Genomic DNA, 24,922 nt, shown 5'->3' with positions numbered 1-24,922 from the left:
CAGTCATTTGGTACAGAAGCTGATTTATGATGCATCCGATGAAGTGAGCTATAGCTCACGAAAGCTTATGCTTAAATAAATTTGTTAGTCTCTAAGGTGCCACAAGTCCTCCTTTTCTTTTAATTTCTGTTTCACTAACTTACTCATTTTTGTGTAGTCTCCCTTTCTGAAATTAAATGCTACAGTGTTTGGCCGCTGTGGTGTTTTCCCCGCCACAGGGATGTTACATTTAATTATATTATGGTCAGGTCACTATTACCAAGCGGTCCAGCTATATTCACCTCTTGGACCTGATCCTGTGCTCCACTTAGGACTAAATCAAGAATTGCCTCTCCTCTGGTGGGTTCCAGGACTAGCTGCTCCAAGAAGCAGTCATTTAAGGTGTCAAGAAACTTTATCTCTGCAGCCCGTCCTGAGGTGACATGTACCCAGTCAATATGGGGATAGTTGAAATCCTCCATTATTATTGAGGTTTTTATTTTAATAGCCTCTCTAATCTCCCTGAGCATTTCACAGTCACTGTCACCATCCTGGTCAGGTGGTTAGTAATATATCCCTACTGCTATACTCTTATTATCGAGCATGGAATTACTATCCATCGAGATTCTATGGTACAGTTTGGTTCATTTAAGATTTTTACTTCATTTGATTCTAAGCTTTCTTTCTCATATAATGCCACTCCCACACCAGCACGACCTGTTCTGTCTTTCCGATATATTTTGTTCTCTGGTATTACCGTGTCCCATTGATTATCCTCAGTCCACCAAGTTTCTGTGACGCCTATTATATCAATATCCTCCTGTAATATGAGGCACTCTAGTTCACCCATTTTATTATTTAGACTTCTAGCATTGGTATCTAAGCACTTTAAAAACTTGTCACTTTTCAGCAGTCTGCCATTACATGATGTAATTGAATGGGACTTATTTTAATTTGACTGTTTCTCATCAGATCCTACCTGTATTTTATCATCTTCCATCCTCTCCTCCTTACTAGGACATAGAGAATCTCCCTTAATAGATTCCTCCCCTAAAGGATGTCTCTGCCAAACCATGTGCTCTTCCGCATCTTTCGGCTTTCCCCCAGCCCTTAGTTTAAAAACTGTTCAACGACCTTTTTAATTTTAAGTGCCAGCAATCTGGTGCCATTTTGGGTAAGGTGATGCCCACCCATCCTGTACAGGCTCCCCCTTTCCCAAAAGTTTCCCCAGTTCCTAATAAATCTAAACCCCTCCTCCCTACACCATCATCTCATCCACACATTGAGACCCTGTAGTTCTGTCTAACTAGCCCTGCGCATGAGACTGGAAGCATTTCAGAGAATGCTACCATGGGGGTCCTGGACTTCAGTCTCTTACCTGGCAGCCTAAATTTGCCCTCCACGACTTCTCTCCTATCCTTCCCTATGTCATTGGTACCTACATGTACCACGACCACTGGCTCCTCCCCAGCACTACACATAAGTCTATCTAGACGTCTCGAGAGATCCGCAAACTTTGCACCAGGCAGGCAAGTCACCATGCGGTTCTCCTGGTCATTGCAAACCCAGCTATCTGTGTTTCTAATGATCGAATTGCCCGCAACTATTACCTGTCACTTCCTAATAATTGGAGTTCCCTCCCCCAGAGAGGTATCCTCAGTACGAAAGGATACTACATCATCACCTGGGGATCATTTCCCCCCCTCCAGTTGGATGTTCTCCTTCCCCAAAACTTTTATCCTCGTCAACAGCACCGAGGCTGTCAGACCAGGGGTGGGACCATTCTGCTGTGTCCTGGAAAGTCTCCTCTCTGTACCTCTCTGTCTCCCTTAGCTCCTCCAGCTCAGCTACTCTGATCTCCAAAGCCCGTACACGGTCTCTGAGGGCCAGGAGCTCCTTGCACTGAATGCACACATACGCCACCCACCCATAGGGCAGGTAATCCTACATGCTGCATTGGGGGCAATAAACTGGGTGGCCCCCACTCTCTTGCTGGACTTCTGCCTGCATTCTCTTTTTACTCCTGAATTCCCCACCCATCAGAGCTCTGGACAGGGTGCAATGCTGCAGTGTCTCCCAGCTCAGCTATTTATCTTACAAGAATTGTTCGCTTCATTACTTCTCTACCTTTCTGCCATAACACCATGACTGTAACTAGGCTGAGTCCATTAAGCTTGGCCACTTAAGACCTGTGCTTGTGAAGTAAAGCTTATACAGCAGAAAGGTGTGTGTCTCCAACAGCTGCTGCCCATTGCTGGTTCTGGCATCTCTCTCCAGCATCAGACCTGGTGGCTCCCTATGTTTCTATCTTCCCATGGCCTCCCTTTTCATGACAGACCCTCTGAGTATGTCTATACTGTGATTAAAAAGCCCGTGGCACTGAGTCTTAAAGCCCATCAGCTGACGCAGGATGAAGACTAGGTATGGAGATCCTCTCCCACCCCCCCACCCATGCAGGGTGAGGGTCTCAGAGCCCAGATTCCAGCCCAAATGTCTACACTACAATTGTATAGCTCCACAGCCCACCCCCACCCCCAACCCAAGTCAGCTGACCCGGGCCAGCCACAGCATAGCGTGAGTCTTTCAGTGCAGTGTAGACACCTTTTCAGAACCCTCTGGAGGACTGCGTTGAGGTGGAAAACCCTAGTGTTAGCATGTGGGAGATCATGCCAATACCCAGTCCCAGTTGGATTTCCCCAGATGTGCCATATTGGATTAAGCTCATTTGTCCCTTGTCACTTAATCCACAATCTTTTAATTTCCCTCTTAACATGCGTCTGAGACATATCCAATTACAAATTGGCCCATTTCAAGTGATTCACTTAAGCTTGTGTAAATCCTCGTTTAAAAAAAAAAAAAGCCAGCTAAGGATTTATTTTGGGTACCTTTAACACACACAGACACACACGCACTGGATGAGCAAACAGCCCTTCTCAGAGTATTTTTTGAACCTAGAAATTGACTTCTCCCACAGGCCACTTATATGGCCTTGTCTTCACTAGGGTTCTGGGTCACGGACACCGGTGCAGCTGCCCCAGCAGTGGGAGTGCTAGTGAACATAAGGCTTGAAGAATGAGACGCTTCCCCCCCCCCCCCCCCCCCCGAAAACAACAAGGGAAGATACCCGCAGCAAGCTCCCCACCTTCCACCCGGCCTGCGCTGCAAGACAGCCATGTTAGCAGTATCTTCACCCCTGGAAGCATCACAGCTTTGATCGATTTCATCTACCAGCATAATACTGTACAGACACACAATTACAGCAGCTATAATTTCTGTAATAAATAAATTCATAGTAAACATGCAGGCCCGGAGTGTCACAGAGGAAATACAAATAGTTGGTTGGGTATTTATTTTGTTTGTTTAAGAAAACACAAACCATTCCAAATCTGAAATCTCTTCCCCCAACAAACAAAGCATTAAATGGCCCCAGCTCTCAGTGCCCGAAGAGCTACAGCTCCTGTAACTAGGCACCATAGGGGAAGGAGCACTGTTAACTTACCTTTGTGGTGGCAGCCAAATGACACAGACATGCCCAGGCAAATATATTACCCGTGTCCAGCCGTCTTCTTAATATTTCACCAAAGGGGTTTGTGTGGGGTCTCTGCCGAAAGCTAAGGGCTAGCTGATTGTCACAGCTCTTGTGAGATGTTTATGGGGAATCGCTTAAGAGAGATGTAAAATGTAGAATATTAGGTTTCAAAACTGCTAAAGGGAAATTAGTGACATGAGATGAGGCGGGTCCCAGGGCTAACTCAGTCAGCATTAAGAACAATGGACATCCCTGGAGCCACCCTAGGTTTACTGTCTGGATGATGTGCAGGCCTGAGGGTTTAAAAAGACAAAAGAACCTCAAGAAAAGTCTCAGAATAGGGGCCCCCTGCCCTGGGGTGAGTTACAACAATCTGTAAGAGAAGGGGAAAGGGCACAAGACTTTATCCATTACAGAGAAGCGATTCTGCCAGCAGGGGCTTGTGATGGCCAGTGCTCACTGGAAGCATCCTCGAGTGGTTAGGGGGTCAGGTCTTTAGTCACCATGTCTCCATTATTCCCCCAGACCTCCTACAAGCCTGGGGTCAGGTTTTCTCCTTTGTTTGGGTTGGAACCGACCCTCCAGTCGGGTCATCCAGCTAGTCCTATCTCTGCCCAGTGTGGCAGGATGCCTGGGAAAGAGGGGCGTGGTTATTGTCCACCAATAGTTCCAAAACCTTACACTTACTTTTATTTGAATCTCTGACTCAAGTTCTGTTCAATAAACACCAGTTTGGTTCTACTATGGACACGTCTATGTGCCTTGTCCTAAGGATAGGGTTGAACTGAGGTGAAACCAGCAAACTGGAGTGCACTGCGTTCACAGAGGCAGCGGATCAGTGTACACTGCACATGGCCAGAAGATAAGGGACTGGGTACTTAAGCTTAACAAAGTGGTGTGTGAGAACTGGTAGCCTGCACTGAGAAAGAGTGGGGCTTGCGGAGCCTGGAGCAGAGTGCTCATGTTGCCAGCAGGTGGGAGCTGGGCACAGGCAGGGCTCTCTCACACTGCGAGCAGGTGGCAGCGATTCACCCCAGGCACATCGAGTACCCCCAAAAAGTGTCACGCAGCCCAATCAACTCCGCATAATCTGATCTTCTCTCACCATCTTCATGAGCTTTCTATGAAGGGTTCAGCATGGACAGTAGAGATGAAGCATAGGCTGGGGGTGATCCCTTTAGTCCCCAGAGCGTGATACTACACGGCTAAGACAGGCAGACTAGCACGGAAAGAAATGCCTGAGAACAATGTTCTTGTGGGGGCCTCTCTGAAATGAGTTGTGGGTCTCCGTCCAGTTCCTACAGGGCAGGACTACGTCACAATAACCACCAGCATGGCTGTTGTCAGTTTCAGCCTAGAGGGCCTGGTTTGAACATGTCATGGAGACTGAACTATCGTCTCCCCCCCCCCCGCAGTGTATACACTAGGATTTTCCCTCCACTGTGGGCCTACACCAGTATTATGTATATAATGGTGGAAGCACTAGTGTAGACAGGGTGCATTACCACACCCCCAGCCTGGGGTATACTAACTCTTCCACCAGTGGGAACAGCCACGGGGCCACACCAGCCCTTGACTGACAATGAGAAAAATCCCAGTAGGGGCACTCTCTCCAGGTCGGGACTGGGGACCAGTGGTGAGGGATGGGGCCACGGGAGAACTTGAACTCTTGCCGTTCATGCATTCTCCACCCTATAGCCAGAGGCTGCAGTCTCAGTAGGGCACCTTTCGACGCAGAGACTTTCCGCAATTCCTGAGTTCAGCGTGAAATGCAGGAGTCATCAACGTGGAGGTGGAACCACCCACCAAAGGGAGGAAAAGTTTCCTGCCATAAGCTCCTGGACCTGCCTCGTCTCTGCTGAGCTCCCAGCCTCGCTCTGCCGTGTTCTTACGGAAGCAGCAGCAGTCATCGGAGCAGCTTCATTTTTGTTCTCAGAGAAGGGCATCCGCCAGTTTCCCAAGATGACAGAATAACGTGGTATTCGGTGTCTGATTTACTGACAGGGATGTTGTAACGGCATCGGCACCCACCCTCGCAAGCACCCCGTCTCTGGCTGATACCTGCCTGCAATCGCTCAGTTTTGAACAGGGCGGCACCTACCTCTCGTGGGCGCCCCCTTTTGGTTGGGTGTGAGCCTGCTTTTCTTTCCGTTCTTACAACAGGGCAGCACCCGCCTCCCGCGAGCCACCCCCCCAACAGCTGATGGTTCTTTCAGCAGGTCTTCAGTGACTTAGCCCTCTGGCCAAGGCACACTGTCTGTAGGTGGAACAAGAAGCAAAAGCCCTTCCGGGGTATACAATCTTTACCGCCCGCCAAGGCTTCCTCCCAGGAGACACTGCCTTCTATAACAATCCAACAGGGCCCATCGCACTACCTTCTGTTGGTGTGTCCTTCCGGCAGCCTTCCCTGGGCTCAGTCTCTAACCAGGCCAACAAGACCCATCACGGTACTCTTAATTGGTCTACCTAGGCTCTGGGCTCAGTCCTTGCTTGGCCTCGCAGCCAGCCAGGAGTTCCTTCTTCGCTACCCCGGTCTTCGGCAGCCTTTCCTGGGTTCAGTCTTGCCTGCACTGAGCTGTCCCCGGTCTGCTGCTCAGCCAGCCAGGAACCCAGAATCCCCTCTTCCAGCTCCAGGCAGCAACTGACTGCTCTACCTCTGCTGCTTTCTTTTATATGGCCCTTCTACCCCTGATTGGCTGCTCCCCTGCAGCCACTCTCGGCTGCCTGGAGGATCTCTCTTCCGCTCTTTTCTGGAGTGGGGTGACACAGGGCCACAAGGCCTCCAGCAGGGGGTCTCCACACCTATTCTACCCCGTCACAGACGTATATTCCAGAACAGGGCTATTAGATGGCTAAAGCAAAGTGCAGCATGTAATTCACACCACACTTCCGAACTCCAGCACAGCAGCTCTGTTCACACCCTCAACTAGAAGGGAATCTAGGTTGGCCACCTCTCCCTAGATGTGTATTCCAGCACTGTGTGTCTCACTCCTCCCCAAATGACTATTACTGCCCTCCCCAGCCAAGAGCGGAGCCCCATTTTGTCAGGCACTATACAAAGACGTAGTAAGGAACAGTCCAAAGAGCTACAGTACAAGCAGACAAGACACGGTGGGAGGGGAAACAGAGTCATAGAGAGCAGGGAAGCAGCTTGCCCAAGGTCACGCAGCAGGGCAGCAGCAGAGTCAGGAGCAGAATCCATGTCTCCCCCATCCCAGTCAAGAGCCCTATCCGCTGGACCACACCGCCTCTCAACATTATGTTACAGAAACACCGAGCATACATTTACACTGAGATAAAAGACCAGAGGCTGGCCCAGGTCAGCTGACAGGGTGCTTGCAGGGCTTGGGCTGCGGGGCTATAAAATTACAGCATAGACATTTGGACTCGGGCCCAGGCTCTGGGACACTCCCACTTCACGGGGTCTCAAAACCCAGGCTCCAGCCTGAGCCCAGACATTTCATAGCTTGGCAGCCCAAGCCCCGCGAGCCTGAGTCTGCTCACCTGGGCCAGCTGCAGGTCTTCTGTTGAAATGCAGACATACCCCTAGAGGCCAGCCCCATAGGGGACCCACTGTATGAGGCGTGGTACTTTGTGAATGACAATCCCAGTCCCAAAGGGTTTAGAGCCAAACCCACTGAGCAGATGTGCCTAAGCTGTCAGTTGCATGTCTCAACTGTCCGGGACTTGTGGGGCAGGATGGGGAGAGGTATATCTGCTGATGTTGGGCAACTGAGCGGTTCCCCTTTGTCTGGCTGTTCCATCACATCAAGGAAGCACAGCAAAACTAAAGGAACCTCCCTCTGAAACGTTAGGCCCGAGTGTGGGGCTCTCTGCCCAAAAATCACTTGTTCTCACTTACGCACCATGTCCCGATCTCCATGTTCCTTTCACTCAGGCTCAGGGTCTGGCCTACACTGGGCACATTTCTGTGACAGTCTGTGCTCCTTTTACAAGGCTATGTTAAATTTTGTACAAAATATGCCTTAGGAGGTGGTATCTGAAAACTCAATTTGCTGACCATTATTGTCCTGGTAAAGTATGTGTGGCAACACTGTATGTAAAGTTATAAGATTCCACTCTATGATATTGCTGAGACATGATGCAAATTTAGAAAAGCAGCCACAAATTGGTTCCTGAGAGACAAAAGGCAAACTGATGCCCCAGCTGGGTGTCAACTAATCATCACCCGGTTCAGTGGCCATTCTTGGCAGGGAAAAGAGTGTGAGCAAGAAATTTACATCCTGGCAAGAAACAGCTGGAAGGTCCCATCCCCACAGACCTTTTGTCTGCTGAACCCGAGGTTGAAAGGAGTCTCAAAGAAGGGGAAAGTGCAAGAACGGGAACAAATGCCACAAGTTACTCCTCCCTTCTCTCTGCTCATGCCATCAACGCCACCTGAAGGAAAAGAAAAACACTAGACTGGGTGAGGAGTACTGGCTGAAATGATTCTAGCCAGCAAGACTGTTAAAGTATGCGGTGAGAGTCCTTTTGCTTTAAATTAGGGCAGTCAAGCAATTTTAAAAAATTAATCGTACTGTTAAACAAAAACAGAATACTATTTATATAAATATTTTTGGATGTCTTTCACATTTTCAAAAATATTGATTTCAATTACAACACAGAATACAAAGTGTACAGTGCTCACTTTATATTTATTATAAATATTTGTACTGTAAAAATAAAATAGTATTTTTCAATTCACTTCATACAAGTACTATAGTGCAATCTCTTTATCATGAAAGTTGAACTTACAATTGTTGAATTATGGACAAAAAATAACTGCACTCAAAAATAAAACAATGTAAAACTTTAGAGTCTATAACTCCACTCAGTCCTACTTCTTGTTCAGCAAATCGCTCAAACAAGTTTGTTTACATTTGCAGGAGATAATGAGGCTGGCTTCTTGTTTACAATGTCATCTGAAATTGAGAACAGGCATTCACATGGCACTGTTGAAGCCAGCGTTGCAAGATATTTATGTGCCAGATGCATGAAGGGACATATGAATCTTTAGTGCGTCAACCACCATTCTAGAGGACATGCATCCAGGTGGTGGAATCTCCATCCTTAGAGGATTTTAAGGCCCAGCTTGACAAAGCCCTGGCTGGGATGATTTAGTTGGTGTTGGTCCTGCTTTGAGCAGGGGATTGGATTAGATGACCTCCTGAGGTCTCTTCCAACCCTAATATTCTATGCTGATGACGGGTTCTGCTCGATAACGATCCAAAGCAGCACAGACAAATGCCTGTTCCTTTTCATTATCTGAGTCAGATGCTACCAGCAGAAGGTTGATTTTCTTTTTTGATGGTATGGGGTTCTATAGTTTCCGCATTGGAGTGTTGCTCTCTTACGATTTCTGAAAGCATGCTCCACACCTCATCCCAATCAGATTTTGGAAGGCACTTCAGATTCTTATATCCTGGATCGAGTGCTGTAGCTATTTTTAGAAATCTCACATTGGTACCTTCTTTGCGTTTTGTCATATCTGCAGTGAAAGTGTTCTTAAAATGAACAACATGTCCTGGGTCATCATCTGAGACTGCTATAACATGAAATATACAGCAGAATGCGGGTAAAACACAGAGCAGGAGACGTACAATTCTCCCCCAAGGAGTTCAGTCACAAATTTAATTAATACATTATTTTTTTTAACAAGTTGTCATCAGCATGGAAGCATGTCCTCTGGAATAGTAGCCAAAGCAAAAGAACCTACATTTGTAAGTTGAGCTTTCACGATAAAGAGATTGCACTCCAGTACTTGTATGAGGTGAATTGAAAAATACTATTAATACGATTACTATTTCTTCATTTTTACAGTGCAAATATTTGTAATATAAAGTGAGCACTGTGTACTTGGTCTTCTGTGTTGTAATTGAAATCAACATATCTGAAAATGTAGAAGAAATATCCAAAATATTTAATACATTTCAATTAGTATTCTATTGTTTCACGAAGCAATTAAAACTGCAATTAATCGCAACTAATTTTTTTAATCGTGATTAATTTTTGAGTTAATCGCATGAGTGAACTGCAATTAATCAATAGCCCTACTTTAAACTCATTTAGGTTGTCAAGGTAAATATTAGTTGCATTTCACTTTTTTTTTTAAGCCTCATTACTTTTAATCACTTAAAAATCTCTCTTTTGGTAGTTAACACACTTGTTTTATTGTTTTATCTAAACCAGTGCGTTTGGACTGAAGAGTTTGGGAACCTCCATTTGGGAGATTAGGATTTCTGCATATCATTTTCTATTAATAAAATGATGGACTTTCTATGAGCTTTCATTGTCCAGAAGGAGAGAGTGGGCCAGTACTAGACACATTTCTGGGGACAAATCTGGGAGTGGGAGTTTGCTGGTGTTAGTCTGCAGGATAATTCATGGGTGGCTGGCTGCACTCATAGAATGCAGCTGGGAGTAATTTACATGCTGGAGACTGGGTGTGAGCAGAGCAGGAGTGGTTGCTCTCAGAGCGAAGCAGTATAAAAGGGACCCCAGGCTGGAGAACTGAGGGAACACAGCTGTTCAGCAGTCCAGGTTGCAGCCTGGGTAATGTCACAATTTTACCCCGGAGTCTAACCCATTTTAAAATCGATTCAGGTTTCCAAGCCAGCTGTACCAGTGCAGCAGCCTGGCAGCCGAAGCCAGCTCAACTCTGAGTGAACTGTGTAGGCCAGAGGTGGCCAAACTACGTCCCGCGGGCCACATCCAGCCCGTGGGACCGTCCTGCCCAGCCCCTGAGCTCCCGGCTGGGGAGGCTAGCCCCCGGCCCCCCCTGCTGGGCAGCGCGGGCGGCATGCCTGGCTCCGGCTGCTCTGAGCAGCATGGTAAAGGGACGGGGAGTGTGTGGGGGGGCAGTTGGATAAGGGGGCAGGGGGTCCCGGGGGCAGTCAGGGGACAGGGGGTGGTTGGATAGGCATGGGAGTCCCGGGGCAGGGGGCTGTCAGGGGGCAGGGGTGTGGATAGGGGTCAGAGCAGTCAGGGGACAGGGAGCAAGGGGGGTTGGATAGGGGGTGGGGTCCCAGGGGGTGGCAATAGGGGTCAGGGCAGTCAGGGGACAAGGGAGGTTTGATGGGGCTGAGGTTCTGGGGTTGGGGGTGGTCAGGGGGTTGGATAGGCATGGGAGTCCCGGGGGGTCTGTCTGCGGGCAGGGGTGTGGACAGGGGTCGGGGCAGTCAGGGGACAGGGAGGGGTTGGATAGGAGATGGAGTCTGGGGAGGCGGTTAAGGGTGGGGATCCCAGGAGGGGGCAGTCAGGGGACAAGGAGCAGGGGGGGTTGGATGGGTTGGGGGATCTGAGGGTGGCAGTCAGGGGGGCGTGAAGTGGGAGGGGGCGGATAGGGGGCAGGGGCCAGGCTGTTTGGGGAGACACAGCCTTCCCTACCCGGCCCTCCGTAAAGTTTCACAACGCCAATGTGGCCCTCGGGCCAAAAAGTTTGCCCACCCCGGTGTAGGCCAAGCCAGGCTGCGGACAGAGCAGGCTTTTAGGAATGTTCCACTGGCTTTTTACCCCCTATTCAGAGCTGAGAGGAGAGGACACAGCTCACGCACAAGACCAGGCTCATGCGAATGGCTGGGCCATCCACGGAGAGGCAAGACGTCATCCAGGGAGAGCAACGTGGTCTCCTTTCCACTCCTCCTCTGCCTGAATGGCCCCAGTGCAAACTGAACTCCGACTATGGGTGGTTCAACAATTTGTGCTCCATCCCATAATAGTCCCAGCCATCTGCAGCTGCCGGAGCTTGCTGGTTCCTTTGTGGGCAGGGCTGGCTCCTTCTGGTATCAGTCTGGGCTGGCTGCAGAAGGAGAGGGGGGGAGGGACTAGTTCGCAGGATCCTTTTACACTAATACCTAGCACTGGCCTTTGACACGCATACCGTAAAAGAGGTTTACACTCGCACACTGATCAACCCACAAGGGTGGGGGCGCTCTATTAGCTCCTAGCTAGCCCCCTCCTGGGGGGTCATAGCCAAGGCTTTGGGCAGAGTGCAGATGATGGCTAAGGTCCCAACTCCGGTAAAATTGCAGCCACATTGGAAGTAGGCGGCCTGATCCAGTTCTATCTGTGGTGTAGACAGGCCTGTCCTGTCTCCTTCACTCACTCATGGGGCCCAGGATGCCCCTGGCGAGGACTGGTCTCTAATGGTAGTTTCTGAAATATTTCACCCCTTCTCCACTGGTTGCTCGTGCAGTAGCAGCCTGAGTGGCACAATTCTTTGAAGTGCCAACCTCCCCTTACAATACCTGGATTTACAGCTGGGCACGCCTTTGGGCCACACCCTGGGGATCAAGGCATTTCCAGGGAGCTCTAGGCACTGCTGAAGGGACTGGCCTTGCCAGAGGGTTCAATGGCTCTGGGTACAAGAGAGGGGGTACAATCTACTCTCTAGTCGCAGTGAAGCAAGAGTTAGGAGACTGGGTCCATTCTGGTTGGGCCAGCCTGCAGCTCAAGGCTTCAAAGACAGCAGGGCTCGATCATCTAGGTGGTGCCCTGCCCTGTGGAGGTCAGAGCGCGAGACAAGACACACAGATGTCCACACGAAGCTCTCCCTCCGGACCCTGCGGTGCATCCTGCTAGAGGTGCCCATCCGTTAGCCCACGCAGTCACCACATGAGGCTTGCCAGCTGTGCTCTGAGGGAGCACATGAGGGTGCAGGGTCCTGGGGAAGGGGTGGGGGGGGGGGAGTGTTAGCAAGGGGGTCACAATGCCACTGGGGAAGCTTTGGTGCTTTACACTCAGCATGTGACGGGACCCAGGGAAACCGCTGACCCAGACGGCAATCCTGCCGTGCCTGCTCCTCTCTCCTCTGAAGCAGCTACCCCCATGGATCTAGCTGTCAGCAATGCGTTGCCATAGCAATTCTCCCCCCATTTCCACCCCTCAGCATGCCTCAATGCTGTTCTGCCTCACTCCTTTGTCTCAGCTCCCGCGAGCTGCCTGTCCCCTCCACAGAGCCCCCCCCCCCCCCCCATGTGGGGCTGGCTCCACACGGCCCCACTTGGGGTTCAGCAGCCGCATTGCACTCCCACCCATGGGACACCCTAACCCCCTCGCCCCCCCGTCACGTCACCAGTGTCCCGGCAAGGTCAGTGCCCTGGGCAGCCTGCAGCAGGTGCTTTCCCCTCCACCCAGTCTATGCCCAGGCAGCCCGGCCACTAGATGGCACAAAGAGCAGGGCACATAGCACTTCACGTGCATCAGATGCCATCTTAACGTCACAAAACCCATTCAGCCAATTCTGCCTCGTCCCAGTAGCAGATGTGATGGAAAACTGAGGTCCTGACCCCTACCTGTCATTACAGGCCTGGGGCATTTTCCATATGAGACAGGGTGTTAACCAGATTTCAGTGTAAATGATTCTGTTCTGCTGCCCTCAATCCCACTGGGACTTGAACTGGATACAAGACCTTCCTTCCCTTCCCGTCCTAAACACTGCTGAATAGTACTGCTGAGTCCTGTTACACAGCTGCTACCTTCCACCCCAGGGGTAGCTGCATATCAGTGGTGGGTAAAGTGAATCCTATCCATAGAACTATCATACAGATGGGAGAGGCTAGGGGAGGGCAGAGAGCATAGTTTGTAGCACTCGCTAATGTTGCTATGAACATCATTGACAAATAAGCTTAACAATTCATTAGACAGCCTCGCTCCCACTGCCCCTCCCCCCTGCTCACATGAGTCACTCAAACACTTGACCCCATTACAAAGGCTTCATGGTTACAGCTGATGGTTGGGAAACCTGGGTCCTGATCCAGGATGAGCCACTGACCTCAGGCAGGTCATGTGACTTCCTTGGAACACCATCAACCAGGCTTTAAAAGGGGCTAAAAATAAAGATGGGCCCGAGCTGCAGAATTAAGGTCTGGACCTAACTGCAGACATTTGCGAAGTTCAGGGCTGTCCAGCTCCAGAGTTTGGTTCACAGCCAGCACCCCTGCAAAGCAGTGGGAGGGGGGGGGAGGGCCCTGCGGGACAGAACACCCTGTGCAAACAGAAAGAAACCCGGACAATCAGCGGATCGACATCTGAGCTGAACTCATCTGGACACCCCAAGCCCCCCAGTGTGGGTGTCAATCTGATTCCAGCCTGCCCCAGGACTGGAGGGTGTCAGCTCCACATGCCAAGAGGCCATTCAGGGCCACAGAACAGGTCAGAGCTTTGTTCCCATCTCCCTGGACTGTGGGTATTAAATCTCATCTGTCTCAGCACCCCAGGGCCTCATGGAAGGAGCACACTCTGCCTGTGAACACAGCGGTCCTGTGCTGAACAGTGCAGATCCTCATGCAGTGGGGATGCTGTACTCGAGTGGGTGCCAACACACAGGGCTGCGCTCCCCAGATCCTTTGGGAAAGGGCTGGCCTAACATCCTGCATGGGACAATTTGGGTTTATGTCCCTCCCGATTCCCATGGTGTGAGGATTACAACTGGGGCCTGTCGGATGGGGCAATCAGAAAGCAGGAAAGATGGGGGTGGCAAGCAGACCCATGGAGCATCACGCACTTTAGATACAGAGTTGGTTTTGGCCCAAACAGCAGGTCAAGGGACAAATGCGTAAGACCAGGGTCCTTGATACTCAGTCTGCCCGCACAAACAGAGATGGCAGCCTAGGTGTGGAACTAGGGGTGCTGTGGGTTCTGCTGCCCCCCTGGCTTGACGTGGCTTCCATCACAGACAGGGTTTGCTGTTTGGTCCACTGGCTCTCAGCACCCCTGGATGGCAGGGCACAGGGGTATGTCATGTATGGTGGCAGCAAGACAGCAGACCACGCCAATGAACTGGATCCAATATGGCAAATCTTGTGTTGCAATGGCTGCCAGCCATTACTGCCCAGACCCCAGACAGCGTAGCCCGCTGGGGATATCCCAGCTCGGTGTGCTGGAGTTCGTGTGCGGCCTGTACCGACCAAGGCGAGACTCTCCCCTCTGCTCTGAGAGGTTCCTTTTCTATTTCCCACCTGGTACGAGCGTCCTTACAGTCCCATGAGCGGGCGCCCTCCCCCAGACAAGGCACACAGGTGACCAAACTTGTCTAAGGCGGCAATGGCCCCACAGGTGAAGCTGGCCCGGGGGGACACGAATGGAAAGCGGAGTGCAGGCTGCCTGTGTCCATGTCAGCGCCATGCAGAGGGGAAGAGTCGGGGGGGGGGGGGAGCGGGAATTCTTACCGACACCTCCCCTGTCCCCCAACCTCCCCAGGGCAAAGGGCCCAAGGCAGCCAGCAGGCATTAGCATCTGTGCTGGGAGGGACTGAGTACAAGGAAAGACAGTAAATAAGGGATCTGAAGAGACTGAGCCAGATGCTCCGGCCCTAGAGCGAGGGGCAGCAGCGTAAAGCCCTACAATAGAAGGCGTGTAGTAGCACCGAATCGAGAGGGCGGGTCAGTCACACAGGCCACACGCTGCAACGGCAGGCCCACGGGCCACTCTGAACTATCCCATCAGAGACAGCTCAGGAAGTGTGGACGGTCCTTAGCCTCCATGGGGCTTGGAGCACTCCACTAGGGAGAATCATTCTTCTCTTTTCGGAAGGTGGGAGTGGGGGAGAGGGAGGTGTAGAATCCCAAGTCCCAGACTGAGGGGTGTCTGAACAGGGGTGGGAGGAGGCAGACAGATCCCAAAGCAGAGCATCGAGTACCCAAAAGCAGCAGTGCTGGGAACAGAGAGACAAAGACAGGACAATGCAGGGGGTAGAACAGCTACAGTTAAAATCTGGTGACTGTTTCTGGAGTGTGACAGCAGGTCTGGGCATGAGGGGGGTCACCTCTCCCTCCAGCCCCAACCTGTGCCATCCAAGATGTGTAAACATGAACTGGACACCTCTGTCGCTGGGCACGAATGGCCCAGACAGTGTAATCCCTGCTCCTCTGGGAAGGATACGAAGCGTGCTGTGCTCCAGAATTGTGCCATGGAGCATTGCCAGAGACATCAGACAGATCCAGGGGCCAGCACCAGGCCATGCAAACTAGACTGGGCAAAATGCTACCAAGTATGCTATAGGGACCAGCCCTGCCCCAGCTCCTCCACCCCTCACTTCTATGAGCACGCAGCAATGAATCATCACACACCTAGGGTTGCCAACTTTCTACTCACAAAACCAAACACCCTTGCCCCACCCCTGCCCCTTCTGCAAGGCCCTGCCCTGGCTCACTCCATCCCCTGCAACCTCCCCATCGCTCGCTCTCCCCACCCTTACTCACTCATTTTCACCAGGCTGGCTCAGGGGGTTGGGATGCTGGAGGAGGCTCCAGACTGGGTGGGTGGAGCTGAGGGGTTCAGAGTATGGGAGGGGGCTCCAGGCTGAGGCAGGGGGTTGGGGTGTGGTACGGAGTATGGGCTCTGGGCTGGGAGTGAGGGTTCTGGGGTGAGACCAAAAATGAGGGGTTCAGGGTGCAGGAGAGTGCTTCAGGCTGGGATCAAGGGGTTTGGAGGGTGGGAGGGAGATCAGGGCTTGGGCAGGGGTTTGGGTGCAGGGGGCTCAGGGGTGCAGACTCCAGACGGCGCTTACGTCAAACAGCTCCCAGAAGCAGTGACATGTCCCCACTCCAGCTCCTACGTGGAGGCGTGGCCAGGCGGCTCTGCGCTCTGCCCCGTGCGCAGGCACCACCCCGCAGCTCCCATTGTCTGCAGTTCCCACCCAATGGGAGCTGGTGCTTGGGGCAGGGGCAGCATGTGGAGCCCCCTGGTTGCCCCTACACCTAGGAGCTGTATGGGGGACATGCCGCTGCTTCCGGGAGTCACGCGGAGCCACAGCAGGCAGGGAGCCTGCCTTAGCCCCTCTGCACTGCTGACTGGACTTTAAACGTCCCGGTCAGCAGTGCTGACCAGAGCAGCCAGGCTCTCTTTTCGACTGGGTGTTCCAGTCGAAAACCGGACACCTGGCAACCCTATACACAGCCCACTCTGGGCAGAGTTTAGTCATCCTCCCATTAGAGCACGATTCCATAGGAGCCGCCAGAGCCCGTCAGCCCAGGAGCCTGTCTCTGACCATGGCCTGCCTAGCAGAAGGCAGATGCAAGAAAAAAGGGGTTACTCACCTCTCCTAGCTCCTCCTCCCTAAACACAGGGCCCCTCCAGTGTCCCCCTTTAGGAGTCATGTGCCTGGGACCCGTGGCCACTTTCTCGCTAACAATTGGGCATGCAGGCCTGTCCTTCAAACCCTTCCTGCCCTCAGGTCAAGGGTATAAATAAGGCCTGCTCCCACCAGCGATCCTCAGTTCCTCTCTGCCCCCAAAGCGCACCTGAAGTGTGTGGGGTGGGGGGGGGAGTGAGATCAGCATGGCTCTGCAGCACCAATGTATCCAGAGCACAGGAGGTAATTCAGCCCCTTTCCTCCTTTGCGAGCGGCCTCCGCCAAGCTCCACAACAGGACATTAGCTAGCAGGGGCCTCCCAAGGAAGCAGGCCAAGGAGGTCAGTCAGCCACAAGCACTGCCCTCCCAAGCCCAGCAACTGCTTTGGCTGCAGGGTCAAGAGAGTGGGGCCTGTAAAGATGTGGCCTGAGCCCACATGGCAGGCCTGCAGATCTCAGATCTGGGCACAGTGTGGACACTACCGTGTCCCTGTGGAGGGAGCCCAGGACATCTTGGCACGAGGACGCTCGTGAATTTGTACCATACGTGATCGGATAGACTCCCTAATCCGTTCAGAGGAGTTTTGAGCAGCAAGAGCCTAACTGGTGGATTTTTCATCCAGGGCAATAAATGGCCTGTTACACTTCCTAAAAGACTTAGTTCTGTCCGGATAACACTAACCTGGCCACGTGTACACCCAGAGCGCAGAGCCTGATCTCCCCAGGGTAACTATGAAGCCTCAGAGAAATGCAAGACGACGACCACTGGCTCAAACGGAAATCCGAGACTACCTTACTCAGGAACTTAGGGTGAGGCGTCAGCACTGCTTTCCCTGGACGAAGGACAGCCCACAGCCCACCTGGCCAGCAGAGTCTGCAACTGGGAAGCCCTCCCAGCTGAGGTGAACACCAGCAGGAAGGAGACACTCAGGGAGCAGTGCAAAAGACAGCAAGATCCCAAGGACTCAAAGGACCCTTCCCAGGTGTTTGTTGAGCACCAAATTCAAGGCACAAGGCTCTGCAGGCTCCCTGATTGGAACCCCAGTGCAGGAAGCCTGAGCAGTTGCCACGGACAGCTTCAGAGACAGACAAGAGAACACTTCCACAGAGCTACACACAAGTATGGGGGGGTAAACCATGCACCAAGGTAAAGTGAGAAAAGGCTCCCAGACCACTTGGCTTAGCTCTGGTGGACAAAGAGGAACTGGGGACAATTGTGGGGGGCTAGGGGGGCCGTTTATACCCTTGGCCCAAGGGCCAGAGTGGGCTGGAAGAACAGACCTACACCTCCAGCTGTCAGTGCTTGGAGAGTTTCCATCATCACAAACACCTGCTGTGCTGGAGCATCGGGGAGGCATGTGCACAGAGATGCACAAAATGGACAAATATGTAATAACCTGCCCATGGGGTAATCAAGGCAGTCAGTGGTTGGCTCGTGCCCTGAAGCAGAATGGAGGAGCGCAAGAACGAGGGGGCCCCAACCACACAGACTCACTGAAGAGCCCATGGCATTTTCTGTAAAGTGCTGGGGTATTAACCCTGCTGTCCCGGCTAAAATTCCATCTCACATCATACCATGTCACCACCCCACATTCCCATTGCAACTTCATCTGGATACAAGATTCGCCTTCATTTCTCATCCTACATTCATGGAGAGTTGCTCTGAACTGTTCATCAGCTACCAGGTTTCACACAAGAGGTGGCTGCATTGCTGTGGTAGGAAAGGACTTGCTACATATTGGACTTCATTTTCCTTTTCTTGCACTGCTGAGAGTCAGGAGTGGCTTCACTGAAGTTAATGGAGTTACACCAGTGTACATGAGGCCTTGTCTACACTACAATGGGTGTCACCACTGGGTGCAGCTGTATGTGGTTTAGTTGCAAGTGTAGACGAGGACACAGAACTAACTCAGGCCCCAGAGGGCTACCCCCTTAAATCAGATCATAGGAACACAAAGCCCCACCGTGGGGAGCAACCTTCCTAATCAAACAACTAGAATGGACAGGGTCTGAAAAAGTGGGCATTAGCCAGCAAAAGCGAAGGAAAATCCCCTCCTATCAGCTGTCAAACCCAGCCCTGCAACAGCCAAATAATAGCCCCACGGAGCCTACCAGTACCATCCTAATGATCTCCTTGAGGCGCTCTCTCTCCCTGGCTCCCAGTGCTGTAAGTATAGCCTGTCAGGGGCTTGCATTCTGCAGGAGCCCACACAGCTGCCCGGAGAGACTGAAAGTCTAGGTCTGGCCACTGGGGTTTCCCTGGCCAGACACACAAGTGAAAGCTAGTTAACAGCAGCAGCTCATGTTACCATCCCTCCTCCCCAGACGGGCCTTCTGTGCTGGAGCATGCCTCTGCTGCGCACACGCACTCAGTCCTGAAGAGACCCTGTCATTTCAGATGGCTTACATCAATAGCTCTGGGCGATGGCCCTGGGCAAGGCAGCACAGACTACGGAGCCGAGTGCATTCCCAGCCCTCTGGAGAGCACAGGCATATCCCTTGCCTTTCTACTAGGCGGCAGAAGTGCCCCAATCTCACTTGCTCCCCAGGGCCAGGCGCGTAACTAGGAGTAAGTCACACACTTGTGGGGCTTTGTTTAAAGCAACCAGCACCTGAATGACTGGCGGGGGTTCTCTGTCTCACACCTGGTGCCCCAGAATCAGTCTGCGCTCCACCTGGCACCAAACCCACTGAGCTTTCACAGCAAGCTATACCTGCGACATGCAGAATGCGCCCTGGCAGCAAGACAAGGTCCTTCACTTGAACCTTTGATCAATCCTCTGCCCACTGAGGGGCCTTCCATCCAGGGAGCTCAAGCTGCGTTAAGCCTCCCCACACCAGGAAAGAGAATCACTTCAGACACCAACTAAGCACAGCCACCCACATCCAGGAGAAGCCCCTCTCCACCAGGGAGATGTGACACTGAAAGAATGCAATTAGCCCAGCTGGAATTTGGCCAGAAAATCAGGGTTAACTCTTCAGCTCTTGGATAAAGTGCAGTGGGGTCTTCACCGATTGCTGGGGTTTCCATCACACCTAACAGCAGGCCTGGGACGTCCGGTCACTACCCAGGAGCACAGCCTGCTGAGTTACTAACACCACTTCCTGCAGCACCTGGGTTTTCTTTGGAGGCCTTCCATCCGAGGACTGGCCCATCAAGACCCAGTTTAGTGTAGGAGCTCGACCCAGGCCACAGCCGAAGTGAGTATAGCTGCAGGCCACAGGACAGATATGACAGAAGCCTGTGAAATGCAGGGTGTGTGAGCCCAGCTGATTTCCGTTCTGGGGACTCAAAACCAGCTGAAGAAGCTGAAAGAAACAAGGGAAAGGGAATTGTTTATTGATAGCTGACCACAGGACGTGCAAGGTGAATGGAGGCTAGGAAGGAGAAAAACTTTCAAGGAGTCGTCGCCCCTGGATACCGCCAGGAAATACCAGGTCTCCAGCAACGCTCAAGCTCTGTTAGGCCCTGGGCCGCAAGGTACTTCCCCAGGACCCTCAGAAGCCTACAGCGGTTCTTTGGTTCCCCTGCTCTTAGCACAAGCCGAGTGGGAAAAGGTAGAGGACACAGCTCACGCAAAACAGGTGGAGGGTAAGAGACAATCTGGAAGGCGGGTTCCAGGAAGTAGAACGGCCAGGCAGCAGAACGGCCAGGCAGCGTGGATAGCAGTAAGGGTAGGAGACTGGGAGACCCAGGCAGCCTATTCTCTAGCATAGGGGCAAAAAATTCAGACATGACCCATGGTGGTAAGGAATTAAGCAGAATTCCTCTCCTGGTCAGGTCCCCCCTCTGATTGGCCAATGACATCAGCTTCCATCCTCACCTATTATGTTTTCAAACAAGCACCTTCGTGCTCTCTCCTTTGCTGTCCCTCATGCTTTGGAGGAGCTTTCTGCAAGCATCCACAAAGCGGCTTCTTTATCTTCCTTCAAACTCTCCTTTGCTGTGGTGCCTACAAACAACCTGGCAATGTTTAGGCTGCTGGTGCGCTGAGACCATCACCTGACCACGACTGTCTCAGGATTTCTTCATACTCTCCTACCTATCCATCTATCGTCTTACACTTGGACTGTACGTTCTTCGAGGCAGGACCTGCTACAATGGGGTTCTCGTCCACAGCTAGGGCTCTCTGGGGTGCTACAGTTATACAAATAATATCCACCAACTCTAACAATACAGAGAGCCATGGGAGGACTATAGAGACTTTGGGAAAGTGATCTCAGCACAACTCATCTTCTCAGAGATCCTTCCAGCATTGAGGGCAGGTGAAGGCCTGGCAACTCAGCTGGTAGCTGAAGAAGGGTTTGGAGTCAAGGAGCATTGGCTTCCCTTCTACGGTGAGAGAAAAACATCCACTTGACCCAACGTCCAAGATTCAGGAGCCACCTGCCAGCTTGAGAAAGGAGAAGGGGTCAATCCAACCTGTGGGGGCTGTACAATAAACGCAGGGCAGAGAGAAAGCTGGGAATGAAACAGAAGTGGCTGCATGAGGTTAAGGAAGGAAATGAGCAGCAAACAGTGACATCGTCCGTCCGAAGACACCAAGAGCCGGGGCGAGAACAGGAAGAACACAGGAGCTCTTACGGAACAGGGGGAGGATCTGGTTGGTCTCACATGGCCTGGAAACGGGGGAAGGGCACGGGCAAGACACAGACAAAGCTACTACCACCACTCCTTCCTAACTGACCACAAGAGAAGAGGCAGATCAGCCATCAAGGGCAGACCGTTCCTCTTCCCAGTTTGCCGGCAAGCCAACAGAGCTGAGCAGAAGTGCTAGACCCAGGAGTGCTGGTTTGACGCGGTTTCCACCATATCCAGGGCTCACAGTTTGGTTCAATGGCTCTCAGCACCCCCACTGTACAAATTGTTCCAGCACCTCTGGAGCGGAGGGAGTCACAGCTCACACAGCAGAGCCCCAAGCAGATTTCTCACCACCAGCTGGAAGCGCCAGAGTCTCAATACCGTGTTGTTCTCCATCCTCCCGGCTTTCCTTAGAGCAACAATTCTCAAACTTGAGCAACCCGAGGACCCCCATTTTGACTTAAAATTTTTTGAAGACCTCCAAGCCCCCCGCTCAGTCCCAGGCCCCTCCCGCCCATTTCCCACCCTTCCCCGCTTCTTTCTGCCCCATTCCCCGAGCACGCCCCATCCCCACTCCTCCCCCTCCTGAACAGCTGTTCCCCGGTGTGCAGGAGGCATTGGGAGGAAGGAGAGGAGTGGATCAGCAAGGCCTGCAGACCCCCTGGAGTACCCTCGCAGACCCCAGTTTGAGAAACACTGCCTTAGAGCAATGCTCCAATGAGAGAGGAAAAGAAAACTCTCCCCAGAGGGGACAAGAAACAAGCTGAGTCAGTGACAAAGCTGAAATGCATCTATAGAGCTGCCCTAGGTGTTAAAGGAACCTGGAGCTTCAGCCAAGGAACTGTTGCTGCAGCTCCCTGCAGCACAGGCTCCAGAGAGCAGCTAGCTCGCAGGAGACTTCTGAACAGCCAGGCCCAGAGAGACAGCTCCCCAGACCCTGCGCACACCACAGCTACACAAAAATATATGGAGCACTCGAGCCAGGAGAGTCTAGGTATGAGAAAACACAGGACCCTAGCAATAAGCCAGCGAGGAGACAGTCAGGGAGCAGGAGCAGCTCCTTTGCTCCTCTGTCCGAGACCTTGTGGTGACCGGACGATGCTTACCAGGGGCCACCACAGTCTAATGCAAGGCCAGCAAGACCTAGACTTTTGAACAGACACCGTGCCTGTGGATAAAGTGTAGTGCTCTGCCCATCCAGTTTCTGAACTAAGGACAGCCACAACATACAGACTAGGTTTCAGAGTAGCAGCCGTGTTAGTCTGTATTCGCAAAAAGAAAAGGAGTACTTGTGGCACCCTAGAGACTAACCAATTTATTTGAGCATGAGCTTTCATGAGCTACAGCTCACTTTATCCGATGCATTCAGTGGATGAAGTGAGCTGTAGCTCACGAAAGCTTATGCTCAAATATACAGACTAGGGTGACCAGACAGCAAATATGAAAAATTGGGATAGGGGGTGGGGGGTAATAGGAACCTATATAAGAAAAAGACCCGAAAATCAGGACTGTCCCTATAAAATCAGGACATCTGGTCATAGAATCATAGATGGTCACCCTAATACAGACTGTGGCTGCCCTTATTGCAATATGGACTGTGGTTTTCAAGAGACTACAGATCCCAGCATGCAATGGGGTAAACTAGGCAGCTCAGATATTAAAATGAAGCATTGCATGCTGGGACATGTAGTCTCCAGTAGAGCTCTCTGGCAGCTCCTGAAAGACTAACCGATTTATTTGGGCATAAGCTTTCGTGAGTAAAAAACCCACTTCTTCAGTTGCATCTGAAGAAGTGGGGTTTTACCCACAAAAGCTTATGCCCAAATAAATCGGATAGTCTTTAAGGAGCCACCGAACTCCTTGTTATTTTTGTGGATACAGACTAACAGGGCGACCCCCTGATACAGAAGAGCTCTGTGGATCTTATACTAGACATGCGCCAGAATCACCCCTGCTTTACCGGTATTCGGTGAACTGAAGCTAAACAACAAGGAAATAAGGTTTTATGAGCAAACTTCATCATTCCAATCCCAGAGCCCTTTCGAAGGGAACACCTTAGACTATGGCACGACAGCGACACCCCAGTGCTGATTTTTCACACTTGCTGTCTGGTCACCCGATCAGATGGTGACAGTCTTCAGTCAGGACCAAGCAAAGCTGAGTTTGAACTTGTGACCTTGAGGTGAAAGGCCGCATGTCCCATTCCCAGTTCTGAAGTGCATGAACCAGATAACTTCAGCAGCAACAGTGAGGACATAACCTGATTAGCAAGGCCTGGAAACAGCACAGCTCATTTCAAGTCAAATCCAGTTCTTACCTGCAGCCTCTGCTCAAGGGAATCAGATCACCACAAAACCCTGTGAAAGAAAAGCAACACGAGTCTGTATGGAAGCTACAAACCTTCTCCTCTCACCACTGCCTCCATTCTTGCCTCACCTCAAAATCCCCCCTGAAAGTGCTTCACTCCCCCATGATTGGGGTTCATGTACTCCACCCCAGTCCACCCCCAGCCTCGCCATAATCCTGGGAAATTAGTGTGGGGGCAGGAAGACTGTGTAATGCATGAACTCCTCCCTGCAGATTCTATGTAGGTACTCCCCATCACCACCTGATTTGGGGGTTCACCCCTCAAAATCTGATTCATCAGATCCCCACACTCCTCCATTTGGGGTTCACCCAAGCCCCATTACCGCCAGGGGCCTCCCCCCTGACGACAGGGTTCACCCCAGTCCCATTACTCCCCGGGGTGTCGTCCCCCCCGACGGCAGGGTACACCTCAGCCCCATTACCCCCCTCCCAGGTCACCCCTGACCACAGAGCTCACCCCAGCCCCATTATCCCCAGGGCGCCAAACAAGGCAGGGATCACCCCAGCGCCATGACCCGCCGGGGTCTCACCCACCAACGGCAGGGTTCACTCCAGCCCCACTATCCCCAGACCTCACCCCCCCAGGTGGGGTTCACCCCAGCCCCATTATCCCCAGGCTTTACCCTGCCCCAACCATCAGGTTCACCCCAGCCCCACTATCCCCAGACCTCACCCCCCCAGGTGGGGTTCACCCCAGCCCCATTATCCCCAGGCTTTACCCCACCTCCAACATCAGGGTCACCCCAGCCCCATTATCCCCAGACCTCGCCCCCCCCCGCAGGCGGGGTTCACCCCGCCCCATTATCCCCAGGCTTTACCCCACCTCCAACATCAGGGTCACCCCGCCCCACTATCCCCAGACCTCGCCCCCCCAGGTGGGGTTCACCCCGCCCCATTATCCCCAGACCTCGCCCCCCCAGGTGGGGTTCACCCCGCCCCATTATCCCCAGACCTCGCCCCCCCAGGTGGGGTTCACCCCGCCCCATTATCCCCAGACCTCGCCCCCCCAGGTGGGGTTCACCCCGCCCCATTATCCCCAGACCTCGCCCCCCCAGGTGGGGTTCACCCCGCCCCATTATCCCCAGACCTCGCCCCCCCAGGTGGGGTTCACCCCGCCCCATTATCCCCAGACCTCGCCCCCCCAGGTGGGGTTCACCCCGCCCCATTATCCCCAGACCTCGCCCCCCCAGGTGGGGTTCACCCCGCCCCATTATCCCCAGACCTCGCCCCCCCAGGTGGGGTTCACCCCGCCCCATTATCCCCAGACCTCGCCCCCCCAGGTGGGGTTCACCCCGCCCCATTATCCCCAGGCGTCACCCCGCCCCACTATCGCCAGACCTCGGACCCCCAACCGCGTCTCTCCTCCGGCCCGGCCCTGCCCCTCTCTCGGGACC

General features: G+C 52.5%; 1 protein-coding gene across 4 annotated transcripts in view; it reads right to left on the bottom strand.

Moving 5' to 3' along the window:
• Nucleotides 1-24,922, bottom strand: part of ATOSB (atos homolog B) — a 72,478-nt gene that overhangs the window by 47,463 nt on the left and 93 nt on the right. For 3 of the 4 annotated variants that reach the window (XM_075128321.1, XM_048850231.2, XM_075128320.1), the window contains exon 2: nt 23,479-23,518. The gene's annotated coding sequence lies outside the window, so the exon portion shown is untranslated. Of the gene's footprint in view, nt 1-23,478; nt 23,519-24,866; nt 24,916-24,922 lie in introns of those variants that run through there. The other variant, XM_048850230.2, reaches the window with a different exon arrangement.

Source organism: Caretta caretta, chromosome 5 (genome assembly GCF_965140235.1).
Source record: "Caretta caretta isolate rCarCar2 chromosome 5, rCarCar1.hap1, whole genome shotgun sequence".
Lineage (NCBI taxonomy): Eukaryota > Metazoa > Chordata > Testudines > Cheloniidae > Caretta > Caretta caretta.
The sequence above is the reverse complement of the archived record's forward strand: the minus strand, read 5'-3'. Positions and strand labels throughout refer to the sequence as shown.